The 15,779-nt window shown below is 40.7% G+C and overlaps 1 protein-coding gene across 1 annotated transcript in view; it reads left to right on the top strand.

Moving 5' to 3' along the window:
• The first annotated feature begins 7,415 nt into the window (after window positions 1-7,415).
• Window positions 7,416-15,779, top strand: part of ARHGAP29 (Rho GTPase activating protein 29) — a 75,909-nt gene continuing 67,545 nt past the window's right edge. Inside the window, exon 1 of the mRNA XM_067726961.1 lies at window positions 7,416-7,570. The gene's annotated coding sequence lies outside the window, so the exon portion shown is untranslated. The remainder of the gene's footprint in view (window positions 7,571-15,779) is intronic.

Here is a 15,779-nt window from a genome sequence, read left to right as displayed (position 1 = left end):
GTGGGAGCATTAATCCATTTACATTTAAGGTAATTATCGATATGTATGTTCCTATTCCCATTTTCTTAATTGTTTTGGGTTCTTTATTGTAGGTCTTTTCCTTCTCTTGTGTTTCTTGCCTAGAGAAGTTCCTTTAGCATTTGTTGTAAAGCTGGTTTGGTGGTGCTGAACTCTCTCAGCTTTTGCTTGTCTGTAAAGGTTTTAATTTCTCCATCAAATATGAATGAGATCCTTGCTGGGTAGAGTAATCTTGGTTGCAGATTTTTCTCCTTCATCACTTTCAATATGTCCTGCCAGTCCCTTCTGGCTTGCAGAGTTTCTGCTGAAAGATCAGCTGTTAACCTTATGGGGATTCCCTTGTGTGTTATTTGTTGTTTTTCCCTTGCTGCTTTCAATATGTTTTCTTTGTATTTAATTTTTGACAGTTTGATTAATATGTGTCTTGGCGTATTTCTCCTTGGATTTATCCTGTATGGGACTCTCTGTGCTTCCTGGACTTGATTAACTATTTCCTTTCCCATATTAGGGAAGTTTTCAACTATAATCTCTTCAAATATTTTCTCAGTCCCTTTTTCTCTTCTTCTTCTGGAGCCCCTATAATTCGAATGTTGGTGCATTTGATGTTGTCCCAGAGGTCTCTGAGACTGTCCTCAGTTCTTTTCATTCTTTTTTCTTTATTCTGCTCTGCAGTAGTTATTTCCACTATTTTATCTTCCAGGTCACTTATCCGTTCTTCTGCCTCAGTTATTCTGGTATTGATCCCATCTAGAGTATTTTTCATTTCATTTATTGTGCTGTTCATCATTGTTTGTTTCATCTTTAGTTCTTCTAGGTCCTTGTTAAATGTTTCTTGCATTTTGTCTATTCTATTTCTAAGATTTTGGATCATCTTTACTATCATTATTCTGAATTCTTTTTCAGGTAGACTGCCTATTTCCTCTTCATTTGTTAGGTCTGGTGGGTTTTTATCTTGCTCCTTCATCTGCGGTGTGTTTTTCTGTCTTCCCTTTTTGCTTATCTTACTGTGTTTGGGGTCTCCTTTTTGCAGGCTGCAGGTTTGTAGTTCCCGTTGTTTTTGGTGTCTGTCTCCAGTGGCTGAGATTGGTTCAGTGAGTTGTGTAGGCTTCCTGGTGGAGGGGACTAGTGCCTGTGTTCTGGTGGATGAGGCTGGATCTTGTCTTTCTGGTGGGCAGGTCCACGTCTGGTGGTGTGTTTTGGGGTGTCTGTGGACTTATTATGATTTTAGGCAGCCTCTCTGCTAATGGGTGGGGTTGTGTTCCTGTCTTGCTAGTTGTTTGGCATAGGATGTCCAGCACTGTAGCTTGCTGGTCATTGAGTGAAGCTGGGTGCTGGTGTTGAGATGGAGATCTCTGGGAGATTTTTGCCGTTTGATATTATGTGGAGCTGGGAGGTCTCTTGTGGACCAGTGTCCTGAAGTTGGCTCTCCCTCCTCAGAGGCACAGCACTGACTCCTGGCTGGAGCACCAAGAGCTTTCATCCACATGGCTCAGAATAAAAGGGAGAAAAAGTAGAAAGAAAGAATTAGTAGATGTAGAAAGGGAGAAAGAAAGAAAGAAGGGAGGGAGGGAGGAAGGAATGAAGGAGGGAAGGAAGAAAAAAAGGAGATAAAGTAAAATAAAATAAAGTAAGATAAAATATAATAAAGTTATTAAAATAAAAAAATAATTATTAAGAGAAAAAAAGAAAAAAAATTAAAAAAACAAAAATAAAACGGATGGATAGAACCCTAGGACAAATGGTGGAAGCAAAGCTATACAGACAAAATCTCACACAGAAGCATACACTTACACACTCACAAAAAGAGGAAAAGGGGAAAAAATCATAAATCTTGCTCTCAAAGTCCACCTCCTCAATTTGGGATGATTTGTTGTCTAAAAGAGGGAAGGAAGGAAAGAAACAAAGAAAGAAAGAAGATAAAGTAAAATACAGTTATTAACATAAAAAATTATTAAGAAAAAGATTAAAAAAAAAATGGACGGTTAGAACCCTAGGACAAATGGTGGAAGCAAAGCTATACAGACAAAATCTCACACAGAAGCATACACATACACACTCACAAAAAGAGGAAAGGGGGAAAAAATAATAAATCTTGCTCTCAAAGTCCACTTCCTTAATTTGGGATGATTGGTTGTCTATTCAAGTATTCCACAGATGCAGGGTACATCAAGTTGATTGTGGAGCTTTAATCCGCTGCTTCTGAGGCTGCTGGGAGAGATTTCCCTTTCTCTTCTTTGTTCTCACAGCTCACAGGGGCTCAGCTTTGGATTTGGCCCCGCCTCTCCGTGTAGGTCGCCGGAAGGCGTCTGTTCTTCGCTCAGACAGGACGGGGTTAAAGGAGCCGCTGATTCAGGGGCTCTGGCTCACTCAGGCTGGGGGGAGGGAGGGGCACGGAGTGCAGGGCGGGCTTGTGGCGGCAGAGGCCAGTGTGACGTTGCACCAGCCTGAGGCGCGCCGTGCGTTCTCCCGGAGGGGTTGACACTGGATCCCGGGACCCTGGCAGTGGCGGGCTGCACAGGCTCCCCGGAAGGGGGTTGTGGAGAATGACCTGTGCTCGCACACAGGCTTCTTGGTGGCGGCAGCAGCAGCGTTAGCGTCTCATGCCCGTCTCTGGGGTCCGTGCTTTTAGCCGCGGCTTGTACCCGTCTCTGGAGCTCCTTTAAGCAGCGCTCTTAATCCCCTCTCCTCGCGCACCAGGAAACAAAGAGGGAAGAAAAAGTCTCTTGCCTCTTCGGCAGGTCCATACTTTTCCCCGGACTCCCTCCCGGCCCTCCATGAAGCACTAAACCCCTAAAGGCTGTGTGCACGCCGCCAACCCCAGTCCTCTCCCTGGGATCCGACCGAAGCCCGAGCCTCAGCTCCCAGCCCCGCCCTCCCCTGCTGGTGAGCAGACAAGCCTCTCGGGCTGGTGAGTGCCGGTCGGCCCTGATCCTCTGTGCGGGAATCTCTCTGCTTTGCCCTCTGCACCCCTGTGGCTGCGCTCTCCACCGTAGCTCCGAAGCTTTCCCCCTCCGCCACCCGCAGTCTCCGCCCGCGAAGGGGCTTCCTACTGTGTGGAAACCTTTCCTCCTTCACAGCTCCCTCCCACTGGTGCAGGTCCCGTCCCTATTCTTTTGTCTCTGTTTATTCTTTTTTCTTTTGCCCTACCCAGGTACGTGGGGAGTTTCTTGCCTTTTGGGAGGTCTGAGGTTTTCTGCCAGCGTTCAGTAGGTGTTCTGTAGCAGTTGTTCCATGTGTAGATGTATTTCTGGTGTATCTGTGGGGAGGAAGGTGATCTTCGCGTCTTACTCTTCCGCCATCTTCTCGGAAGTCTCCTCATAAAAGTTTTTGTGAGGGTCAGTTGACATGATGTAATCCAAAGCACAGGGTCATCCACTGAATAGAATATGTAGGTGAGGAGTAGCTGTATTTGCTTGTTTATCTAGTTAGTATCTGGTGGAATAGATGAAAGAAAACAATAGCAGAAAATGTTCACCCCTTCACTTTAAAGAAGGAAGGAAATAATTTAAGATTCTAGAGTTATTTATGGTTCTTTCAGATAAAGACTAGGTGAAGTAATTAAACTTGGCATGTGTTAGTATGTCAGTTATAAGCAGCTAATGTAAAATTTTTGTCAAACAAAGCAATATGTTTCTCTTATCTGATTAAAACTTTCAAAATGTTAAACTAATCTTTTTGAAAGATAAATCTAGTAGTTGGGCTGTACTGTTATTTTCTTTAAACTATTTTATTTATTGATTAATTCCAAATACTTTTCCAGGAGCTGGGGATACAATGGTGAACAAAACAGGCAGAGTCCCTCTCATCATGCCACTGACATTTCCACACTAGTGAGAGGAAATGAAAAATATACAAATAAATTAACAACTATACCAAGTCAGTAGAGGGGTACATGTTATGACACTTTATGGTATTTAAAGCAGGGTAAGTGATAAGTTTGCCCAACTCAATAAAAGTGCAGAAACCCTGTGGGACATCCAGATGGACCTAAAGGACTGGTGACTTCTGGCTTCTAGGCTGTAGAAACTTAAAAACTACAGTGTGATTAACTATGAGGCTTTAGTTTTCATCCATGTACGTGGAGCAGTTTTTGCTGTTATCTTCCTAAGTATGGGAATCCGGGCCCCCAGAATCAAAGCCCAGGCTTGCTTTAATGCTTGCAAGATGAGTCCTTGAACAAATAAAATTAACTATTGTAGTAAAAAAAATAAAGCAGGGTAAGGAAGATAGGAGTATCAACGAGAGGAATGCTCTTTTCTACAGAGTGGTCAGGGAACATGTCAATGACATGGAACATTTGAGCGGAGACTGGAAGGGATCAAAGAGCAAGTCACATATATGGGGCAGGGGAGCCCCTTCCAGGCAGAGGGAACAGCAGAGGCAAGAGGGACCTTGGGGTATTAGGGGAACAGCGAAAAGGCCAGAGAGGCAGAGGAAGAATAAGAGTGAGTCCCCACTATCTTTTTCTAAGAAAAGTATGGTCAAATTTATCTTCATTTTAAGATCGATTTTCATAAAATCCAAAAGATACTCTTTAGTGAACTTCTTTTGTTCTGTGCCTCAGTTTTTAATTCGTAAAATAGGGATGATAGTATTTCATAGGGTTGTTGTGAGGACTAAATGACTTACTAAATATAAAGAATAATTAAGACAGTGTCTAGCACAGAGTAAACCAGGGAGGGCTACTTATTATTACTATCATCATAATCATCATCTCTTTATTCACAACAATATCAGTAATTCAATTTTTAGGCCAATAGTATAATTTGGCACCAATCATTAATTATCTGGAGAGCTTCCTTACACGTGTTAGGACATTAGGTAGAGTCATGGTATGTGGTGACTCAAGCACAGAGGTTTATGTCATCAAATGTCTTATAGAGAGCTTAAAATAACAAGCAAATAGGAGCTTAAAATTTAATACCTTAAGCTAGACATAAAATGAGTATGATATCATATCCATATACTCACTTGAGTTTTTCTTTATTTTTTTCAGTCAGTCTTACTCAGTTCCCACTCCTCAAGACAACACAGAATTCTTGGATGTTTGTAACATCTTTCACATTCATTTCCAGCATGTGGTCTGAATTGATTCCTTGTTTCTCAATTACAACCATCACAGAATCAAGATTAATAACCTGCTTGGTGAGTTTCGTCCACTTTGGAATCTGGAGCCTTTGTACTCACTGTGGCCCATCAGGCTCTCCGTGGTTCTTTCTGAGTGCTCCAGCAGTGAGGGGCAAAGACAGTCTCAGTGACTGGGAACATGCCTGCTTCCATTATCTCTTTTCCTCTCCCAGGCATTTAGCCATGGTTGAAGAGAGTCTGAACGTGGATTGAAAGGTCACTAATATAACCCCTGTGCTTAGAACAATGCCTGGCACAATGGAGGTACTCAATAAATATTGTCTGGTGGATGATGTGCTCTCCTAAACAGACTGTCACTGAAGCGTGACTGTCAGGAAGAGCACCTGTCCATTGTACTCTCCTTTGGGGCTGGGCTCCCACCTCCATCACTCACGTGGAACATCTGCCTTCATTATCAGCCCCTTTGCCTCTGGGCACAGGGTACCTGGGACCGTCTTTGCTTTAGACATGTGGTTTTTGTGGCCATTGCACTTGATTTCATTAGTTACAACAAATTGAATAGAGCTTACGGTAAAAAAAGAAAATGCATCCTAGAAGGATTTTTATTCCTGGACCCACTGGTCAGTCCCTAAACATTCCTCTAGAAAATACTTAGTAGGGACCCTTTGTGTACTGGACACAGACTTAGGTAACATAACACTGTAGACCTCCACAATCTAATTAGTATAAATAAACATTGGTATTAGTATAAAGTAAAAGACTGCATGAAAGTCAAAAGTGCCATAAGAATAAGGTTCCATGTACCATATAATATTAAATGGGATGACTAATTTTCAGTGAGAACAGAAGGCTTCAGAGCAGAGGTTGTATTCTCTCTATCACAGAAAGAATGAAGAACATTTCAATAGACAAAGTAGTTATGTGTTATTAATAAATACTATAATTATAAAATAGCTATACTAAACATCTGTCATGAATGTTTCATTATTGATCCAGCATCCAGTTATGCCTCTGATTTTTGTTTTTTGTCTCTGATTCCTCATTCTCCAAAGACGTGACCCTGAGCCACTTTAACCAAGAAACATTTATAGGTAAAAAATAAGTTGGCTTATAAGGGTAAATGCTGTGACAGTTTATAGGATTTGGTGGAGGTATTTATTTCTTCTTTTCTTTACCAAACACATGAGCCACCTGTCCCAGATAACAGACTTTTTTTCCTTTTTAAAAATTTTTATTGAATTATAGTTCGTTTACAGCAGATAACAGATTTTTAATGTTCATTCTCAGTTAATTGTATTTATTTTATTGCAAAAAATGAGTTACCATTTTCCTCTGAGAATGGTTTTTAATATATTTCTCCCAACTAATGAAGAGGAGTGGAGAATATGGCAGATGTTTGATGTATTTTGAAAAAGGTTTAAGGGGAGGAAGAGATTGAGGAACTTTTCCAAATTCCCTTCCCATAATTTTACCTATTTACTCAGCTAATATTTACAGAGTGCCTGCTATGTCTCAGCATAGATGACACGAAGGGTGTTCTTGGTAGAGTTAAGTGTTACTACTATGTACTCTATTCAATAGAAACGCTGTACGTTTTTCATTATGATGTGTGATCCAAATCTAGATAAATGCTTTAATTTTTGTTGTTCATTTTCCCTATAACATTGGTGAGTCCCATCAGTAAAGGAGCATTTAATGGTAAGAACTAAGTAGCATGATTAGGGGGACATGCATTCGACTAGTATTTATTGAGCAACTCCCCCGAGCCTGGTACTGTACATAATAGTTGACGTTTTGGGTAATTTAGTTTTCTGAAAATGACAATCAGTCAAAGACAGAAAAGAGTGTGGCAGTTTTAAAGTTAAGAACAAAATGTATTTTTGTTCCTAAAGGGAGAAGGAGGGTGTGGGCAGGGGTAGGACTAAACAAGTTGGGGACCAAATTCCTGACTGGAAGGAATTCAAAATGTCCACCTGAGAAACGTCCGCTTAAACAACAAGGACCTGCTCACTACTGGAGGGTGCAAAAGGTGACTTATCCCTAAGGTTCCTCCGCCTGTCCTGCCGCAAGCCGCACGGGGAGGCTAACATGTCCTACAAGGCTCCGTACAGTTTGCGGGCTGAAGCGAAGCTGACAGCCTGCGCCGGACGCTCGAGAGCCAGTGGCCGGCCCCACCTGCCGCAGGAGCCCGTCCCCGCCTCCCGGGCGCGCGGGCCAATGGGCTGGGCCCCAGGAGGCGGGTCGCGGCCGGGCGGGAGGTGCGAGGCCGTGGGCGGGGCTGCCGGGGCTGCCGTGGTCTTGGCTGTAGCTGCAGGGGAGGCGGCGGCGGTTTGGCCGGGCGTCCGCGGGCCGTGGGGGATGGGAGCGGCGAGCTCCAGCCCTCGGCGGCGGCGGCGGAGGCGGCGGCGGCGGCCGTGAATGTCCGGCGGGCATCCGCGTCCGGGACGCAGGATGGAGCGCCGCGGTGAGTGGAGGGTGGCGGCGCTCGCTGCGGCCGCGGCTGGGGGCTGGGGTCACACGCGGCGGCCACCCACGAGTCGCCGTCCAAGGTCCGGGCGGCCCAGGCGGCGGCAAGGGAGTGGAAGCAACTTAGGGCTGCGCTGGTGGCTGGCGGCGGCTGGTCGGGCCGGTGTCCCCGGGACTCCTGGTCCTCCGGGAGGGGTCCGACTGGACGAGGGGCGCGGAGGGCGCGGCAGGAGCGGAGGAGCGGGGAGGGCAAGAGCGGGCGTTGCAAGGACCGTCGGACCCCGCTGTCCCCAGTTAGGCGACGCCGCCCGGCCGCTGGGGAGAGGCTCTCGAGGCGGACTTTACTCCTTTTCCAAGTCCCAGCTGAGCGTCTGTAGCCCTTCTCCCTTTTCTAACCACATGCCCTCATCTGCCTTTAAGCGGAGTTCGGGCGGGGGCTCCTTTACTCCTCCCCGCCCCACTTTTGATTTCCTTAACCGGGTCTTCACATTTGTCTTCTTTACTTGGGATTTTTCGGAAGTTTGGTGCCCTTTCTGAAATTTTAGTCTGACAAATACAAAGGCTGAGATAAAATAACAAACACCTCGTGTTCCCTGTCTACCTTTTATCATACTTCGCCTCACCTAGGCCCGGCTGTTTATTTCTTTATTTTTGTTGGGGGGTCGGGAATGAAAAGTAGAAAAACACTCCCCTTTCTACCCAAGTGCCCTACTCTGGTGCATCTCTGTCTGTGTCTGTCTTCACACTCCTCCCTCCCTCTCCCACCACCGCGACCCTCTCTCTCACACCCCTGTAGCCGTCCTACACACACACACACACACACACACACACACACACACACACACACACACACACACACACACACACACACACACACACACACACACGTACGCACGCGCGCGCTAACCCAGCCTGGTCCTAGGGCAAGCCCTGTGCTTTGCGAAATAGAAGTTGACAGGCGGGGGGATTGCAGCTACTAAGAGGAGAGGAGAGCGTATCCCTGTGAGTTTGTTTCCCAGGCTGTCCCAGGACTCCTGTTCCAAACCTCAGCTCGAGGGACGGACTTCCTTTGGCCAGAACAAAGTAGCCAGGGACTCTCCTTGTCTTTGAGCCCCTCTGACATTTCCAGGGTCTATCTCGCTTTTTCATCACCACTCCTCTTTAGAAACGAGGGGGAGGTTTGTTTACCAACTACCCCCACTGGTGGTATTTTGGTTTTTTGTTTTGTTTGATCTTCGACATCCTCTATCTATCTCTAACGGTGGATCTTTTAGGAGCTGTTAGGAGGGGAAAGTTCCAAGACGACGGTGGAGCCAAAATAACCAAAGAACTTTTTGTTGCACATTTACCTTTTCCTTTTCTCTTCTTTTTTGACAATTAGTTTTGCCCCTTTGTTCGGTTTGAGCGAGGGGAGTTTCCTGTTCAACAAAAAGAATTCATAATTATTAATATGAAAGTGAATATTTAGAAGAGTCAAGAAATTACAAATCAAATTATGAGTCTTGGAGATTTAAATCCCTTTCTTCAGAGATTTCTATAGGCAGTTGCCAAGAATGCATACTTAGAAATGCTTCCTGATTGTAGGAACTGTGCAAGTGAGGAACCTGGACACTAAAGCTTCATTAGTTTTATGGTAAATAGCTTTAGTCTCCTGATTCTGAGAAAAGTTTTAGAGTGATTTTGAAGGGAAGTAAGATAGACCTGGGTTGAAAATGTTTCAGTCCCCAGATTGGCAGGAGATAAAACTTTGGCTGAGATGAAGAAAGCACTGTTCTGCAAATCTATGGTGGCTGGTCATTCCTGCTCTGCCCACCTCCCTAAAATAGAACATCCACCTAAATTATCAGCACCTTCACTTCCCAGCTGTAAAAGCCCTTGACCTAGGAATGTGTGCTTCTACAACCACTGCTGTTGGTCCCAGTGGTTAGTACTGCATTGAACAAAGCTCATGCCCAGAAGGTACCCTGGAAAGATTTTCATTCCTGTACCATTGGTGATGCATTCAGCATTCGCTCAGAAAATTTAGTGTGATCCCACTCTGTGTTAGACAAGGTCCTGTGGAACCTTTCAGTCTATTCGGTAGAAGTAGACAATTCCAAATAAATAGGGCCCAAGGCATAGTATCTTGGGTTACCTGAGAAAAGTATGTTGAATGTCCTATGGGAAAGTTAAAGGGATGATTTATTTTCACTGGAGGGAATGAAAAGGCTTCTTGGAAGAAGTGATGTTTTGTGTGATATTGAAGTTAATTAAGAGAATGATTTTAATAAGCACAGAAGGCAGAAGGATCCTTCGGGGCAGAATTGCTGGTTATCTCTAATACATACAAGGATATCACTGATCAGCTTCCATGATTCTGCTTTGAAGGCTATTTTGTTTGTTTTTAATTTCCCACCTCATCTCCAGTATGATGATGAGCCACAACACAGAAAGACACATTCATGTGTAAACAAACAAGGAGGTTTAAAAGGAAGGTTAGGAACACGTTTCGATATGGTGAGGATTTTTGTGGAGGGTTTGCAGTTTCTTCCTTGCCTTTATCATTACTCTGATAAGCAAAAGAGCCATTTGATGATATTGCCTCCCTAGGATAAGGGTTTTTTCTTTTTCTTAAAAAATGTTCCAGTATTTGTCACTGAGAAAGTTTTCAAATACCGTAGTCTTCCTTTCTAAGGAAGAAAATGGAAAATATTTTGAAAAATATTAAGGGAGAGAGGAAGTTGAATTTCAGGGATTATTCAAACAGAACCTTCTACAATTTTACTTTTAATTTACTTATCTGATATTCATTGAGCACTAAAAAATGATAACAGCTTTTTATACACTATGAGTGAGTTTTGACAATTGTATACACTCATGTAATGCCCGTAATCAAGATACAGAACATTTCCATTACTCCAAAAAGTAATGCTCATTTGGAACTCCCCCCACCTCCCATACTACAACCCCGTCATCAGGCAACGATTCGTGCTTTTTGTTACTAAAGATTAGGTTCATCTTTTCTAGAATTTCATGTAAAAGGAATCATACAGCATATATTCTTTTGTGCCTGACTTTCATTTGGCATAATGTTTTTGAGATTCACCCATGGGTTTTTGCTACGTCATAGATATTTATTGTTAAGTAGCATTTCATTGTAAGGCTATATCACAATTTGTTTAACCATTTATCTGTTGATGGACATTTGGTTTTTTTCCAGTTTTTGACTATAATGCTACGTACATTTGTGTACAAGTTTTTGGATGACTGTATTTTTCATTTTGGGAGGGTATATAAAAGAGGAGAATTCCTGGGTTGTATGGTAAATGTATGTTCAACTGTATAAGGAACTGCCAGGCTATTTTCCAAAGTGGTGTTTACCGTGTATAGCAGCAGTGTGTGGGAGTTTTAGTTGCTCTAAATCCTTCCTACACCAAAGTTGGTATTTCAGTCTAGCTAAAATTGAGAATTCCAGTAGATATTTAGTGATATCTCATTGTGGCTTAAATTTGTGTTTCCCTGATACTAATGATGTTGAGCACTATTTCATGTGCTTATTGCCCAGTTGTGTATCTTCTTTTTTGAAGTGTCTGTTCAGATCTTTTACTTATTAATTTATCGTGTTATTCACTCTATCATTGCGTTGTAGGAGTTCTTGATGTAATTTGAATACAAGTCCTTTGTCAGATATTTTCTCCCAGTTTGTGGGCTTAACAGTTGTCTTTCAAAAAGCAGAAGCTTTAAATTTTGATGAAGTCCAGTTTATCAGTTTTTTTTTTTTTATGGTTCTTGATTTTTGTGTCTGAGAAATTGTTCCCTGGATTTTCTCCCAAGTTTTCTTTTAGAATGGGGATCTTCAAACATATTCTTAAAGGGCCAGATCATAAATATTTTAGGCTTACTGGCTACAGCACCTCAACCACTCAACTCTGCTGTTGTAGGGCAAAAACAGTTATTGACAGTACATAAACAGTTGGGCGTGGCTGTGTCCCCCCATAACTTTTTATAAAAACAAGCAGCTGCCTCCTCCAACTCCAGTATTTAAAAGACTGATAGTTTTAGGTTATATGTTTAGGTCTATGACACATGTTGAATTAATTTTAGGGCATGCTCTGAAGTAAGGATCAAGGATCATTTTTTTTCTCATATGGTTATCAAGTTATTTCAGCACCATTTATTGAAAAGACCATCTTTCCCCCTATTACTTTAGCAGCTTTTGAAAATCAACTGATTATATTTGTGGGTCTGTTTCTAGACTCTATTCTATTCTGTTGATCTATGTCTATCTCTATACCAATATCACACTGTCTTGACAACTGTAGCTCTATAGTAAATCTTAAAATCAGGCATTGTGAATCTTCCAAGTTTGTTCTTTTTTCAAAAATTTTTTGGCTGTTCACATTTTTTACATATTTATATACATTTTAGACTCAGCCTATCAATTTCCATAAAAAAGCCAGGAGGGATTTTGTTTGAGATTGCTCGAACCTATAGGTCAATTTAAGAGAGATTAAAGTTTTAACAGTATTGAGTCTTCCAATCCATGAACATGGCATACTTATTGATTTATCCAGTTCTTTAATTTCTTGCCATTAGTGTTTTGTAGTTTTAAATTTAGGATCTTGCACATGTTTTGTCTAATTTATTCCTAAAAATATCTTGTTTTTTGATGTTATTATAAATGGTATTAATTTCTAAAATGTCACTGTCCAATTGTTTGTTGCTAGTATGTAGACGTAAAATTGATTATGGTATATTGACCTTGTAATCTGTGGCCTTGCTATATTCATTTATTAGTTGTAGTACCTTATTTATAGGTTCCTTAGGATTTTTGAGGTACACAAACGTGTCAACTTGTAATAAAGTGTTTCACTTCCTCCTTTTCAATCTGAGTGTATTTTATTTCTTGTTCTATTGTACTGGCTAAGACCTTCAGTAACAATATTGATCCTGATCTTAAGGGGAAAACATAGTATTTCATTACTGACTATGATGTTAGCTGTAGATTTTTGTAGCTGTCTCTTATCAGGTTGAAGAAATTCTTTTCTCTTCCTACTTTGGTGACTGCTTTAATCATGAAAGGTTGAAGAATTTTGTCAGATGCTTTTTCTGCATCTGTTAAGATGATCACGTGGTTTTTCTCTATTGAATATTAAACTAAGCTTGATTCTTGGGACAGACTTTCTTGGTTCTAATGTATTATTCTTTTTTATATATTGTTGGGTTTGACCTGCTAATACTGTGTTAGGAAATTTGATCTGTAGCTTTCTTGTAATATCTTTGTCAGCTTTTGGTATCAGAGTAATGTTGACCTCATAAAATGAGTTGGGAAGTTTTCCTGCCTCCTCTATTTTCTGAGAGTTTTTGTAGGACTATTTTATGTGGTTCAATAGATTTCATTAGCGAGGCCATCTGGGTCTGCAGTTTTCTTTGTGAGATATTTTAAATTATGAATCCAATTTCTTTAATACATATAAGGGTATCCAGATTTTCTATTTCTTGTGTTAGATTTGGTTATTTGTGTCTTTTAAGACATTTTGACATTTTATCTGTGTTGTTGAATTTTTTGGCAAAATTGTTTATAACATTCTTTCGTTTCCCTTTTAATATCTGTAGGGTCTGTACTGATGTTCCTTATTTCATTCATGATATTAGTAATTTGTGTTTTCTCTCTTTTTGATCAGTTCAGCAAGCTATTTATCTATTTAATTGATATTTTAAAAAAAACAACTTTTAGTTGATTTTTTCTGTTATCTGTCTTCTATATCATTGATTTCTACTCTTACCATTATTTCCTTCCTTTTACTTACTTCCTGTTCAATTTGCTCTTTGCTTTCTAGCTTCTTAAAGTGGAAGCTTAAATCATTGATTTTAGGCCCTCCTTTGTTTCTTTTTTTTTTTTTTTTTTTGGTTGCATTGGGTCTTTGTTGCTGCACATGGGCTTTCTCTAGTTGCAGCGAGCGGGGGCTACTCTTTGTTGCGGTGTGAGGACTTGAGGACTTGTCATTTTGGTAGCTCCTCTTGTTGCAGAGCACAGGCTCTAGGCATGCAGGCTCAGCAGTCGTGGATCAGGGGCTTAGTTGCTCCACGGCATGTGGGATCTTCCTGGATCAGGGCTTGAACCCGTGACCCCTGCATTGGCAGGTGGAGTCTTAACCACTGCGCCACCAGGGAAGTATCCCTCCTTTCTTTTTAATAAAGCATCTAAAGCTGAATATTTCTCTAACCACTGCTTTTACTGTGTAACTTACCCATTTTGAAATATCGTGTTTTCTTTTTTATTCAGTTTAAAATATTTTCAAATTTGCCTTGTGAAAATTTAACCCATGGATTAGTTAAAAATATATTTTATAATTTCCAAATATTTGGGGATTTCCCAATTATCCTACTGTTATTTATTCCAAATTTAACTTTGTTTGGGTCAGAACATACACTGTATGATTTCAGTTCTCTTAAACTTATTGGGACTTATTGTATGGTCCTACATATGGTCTATCTTAGTGAATATTTTATGTGTATTTGAAAAGACTGTGTATTCTGTTGTTGGGTAGAATTTTCTATAAATGTATATCAGGTCAAATTGGTTGATAGTATTATTTAAAATTTCTATATCCTTACAGATTTTCTCTTATTCTTTTTTTTTCTTGTTACACATTTTCTTTGATCCACTTTTTTAAAAATTTAATTTAATTTTTAAAACAGCAGGTTCTTACTAGTTATCTATTTTATACATATTAGTTATATATGTCAATCCCAATCTCCCAATTCATCCCTCGCCAGCTCCCCCACCCCCGCTTTCCCCCCTTGGTGTCCATACGTTTGTTCTCATATTTGTTCTATCAGTTAATGAAAGAGGATTGTTGAAATCTTAACTATCATTGAGATTTGTCTGTCTTTCCTCACATTTCTGTCAGGTTTTTCCTTGTATATTCTGAAGCTCTATTTTTAGGTGCATACACTTTTAAGATAATGTCTTTATGATGAATTGACTCTTTTATCATTATGAAATGGTACTCTTTATCCTTAGTAAAACGGGTTGTCTCATATAATAGAGCTACTTCTGCTTTCTTATGATTAGTATTTGCATGGCATATCTTTTTCTGTGGTTTTACTTTCAACCTATCTGTGTCTTTATATTTCAAGTCTGTTTCTTACAGGCAGTTATGTAGTTGAGTCTTAAGTTTTTATACAATTTGACAATCTCTGCTTTTTTATAGGGGTGTTTAGAGTATTTATATCTAATGTAATTATTGATATGATTGGGTTTAAGCCTATAATCTTGTTGTTTGTCTTTAATTTTTCTCATCTGTTCTTTTTTTTTTTGTCCTGCCTTGTTTTTGGATTAATTTTTTAAAATTCCATTTATGTCCACTGTTGGCTTATTAACTGTACCTCTGAAGATTTTAATATACATTTTTAACTTATTATAATATACCTTCAAATAATATTATGCTATTTCACATATAATGTAAGAACCTTACTTTGATTTCCCTCCTCCCTTAATTTTTGCTATTGTAATACTTTTTGCTATCCAGCATATGTTGTAAATGCCACACACATTGTTATTACTTTTGTTTTAAATATCAGGTTTTTTTTTTTAAGAAATTTACAAAATGACGCTTGTTTTGAAGATTTGTTGGGGTGAGTCTAGAATACTATTTTAGTAGGGCTGGGTTAGATGTACTACTAACACATGTCCTTCTGGGATCTCTCCTTGAGTATTCAATAGGTCTCTCTACTCTGGCAGACACTCAGAGGTCTCCCAGACCTGCGAAAGCCCTGGGAATTGTTCAGCTACAGGTCCCTGGAAATTCTTTGTCTATCCTTGTGGGGATTCACCCTATACATATATAGCTTTGTATTCAGCAAGAAAATTAAAGAGTTGCCTATGCAAATTTCTGGAGCTCTTCTTCTGCCTACCTTCTTCCTATCTGGTACTCTGTCCTACAGATTCCAGCTGTCCCAGTCTCCCTGCACTATGATCCCTTTCTCCTCAACCTAGCAAGAGTACCACACTCTGTTTGGCTTCCTTCTTGCATGCCACGGTCTAGAGTGTGTCTCCAGGCAGAAAGTTGGGATGACTGTAGGGATCACCTCATTTGTTTGTGATCCCATCTCTCCAGGATCACAGTCCTGTGCTGTTTGTAGTCTAATGTCTGAAAACAGTATAGTGGAAGGGCAAGTCTGATCTCATTTATTCCTGCACTTGATGTATTTGAAATTTTAAG

Source organism: Pseudorca crassidens, chromosome 2 (genome assembly GCF_039906515.1).
Source record: "Pseudorca crassidens isolate mPseCra1 chromosome 2, mPseCra1.hap1, whole genome shotgun sequence".
Taxonomy (NCBI): Eukaryota; Metazoa; Chordata; class Mammalia; order Artiodactyla; family Delphinidae; genus Pseudorca; species Pseudorca crassidens.
Note: the sequence above shows the minus strand (reverse complement) of the source record. Positions and strands in the feature narration are given on the sequence as shown.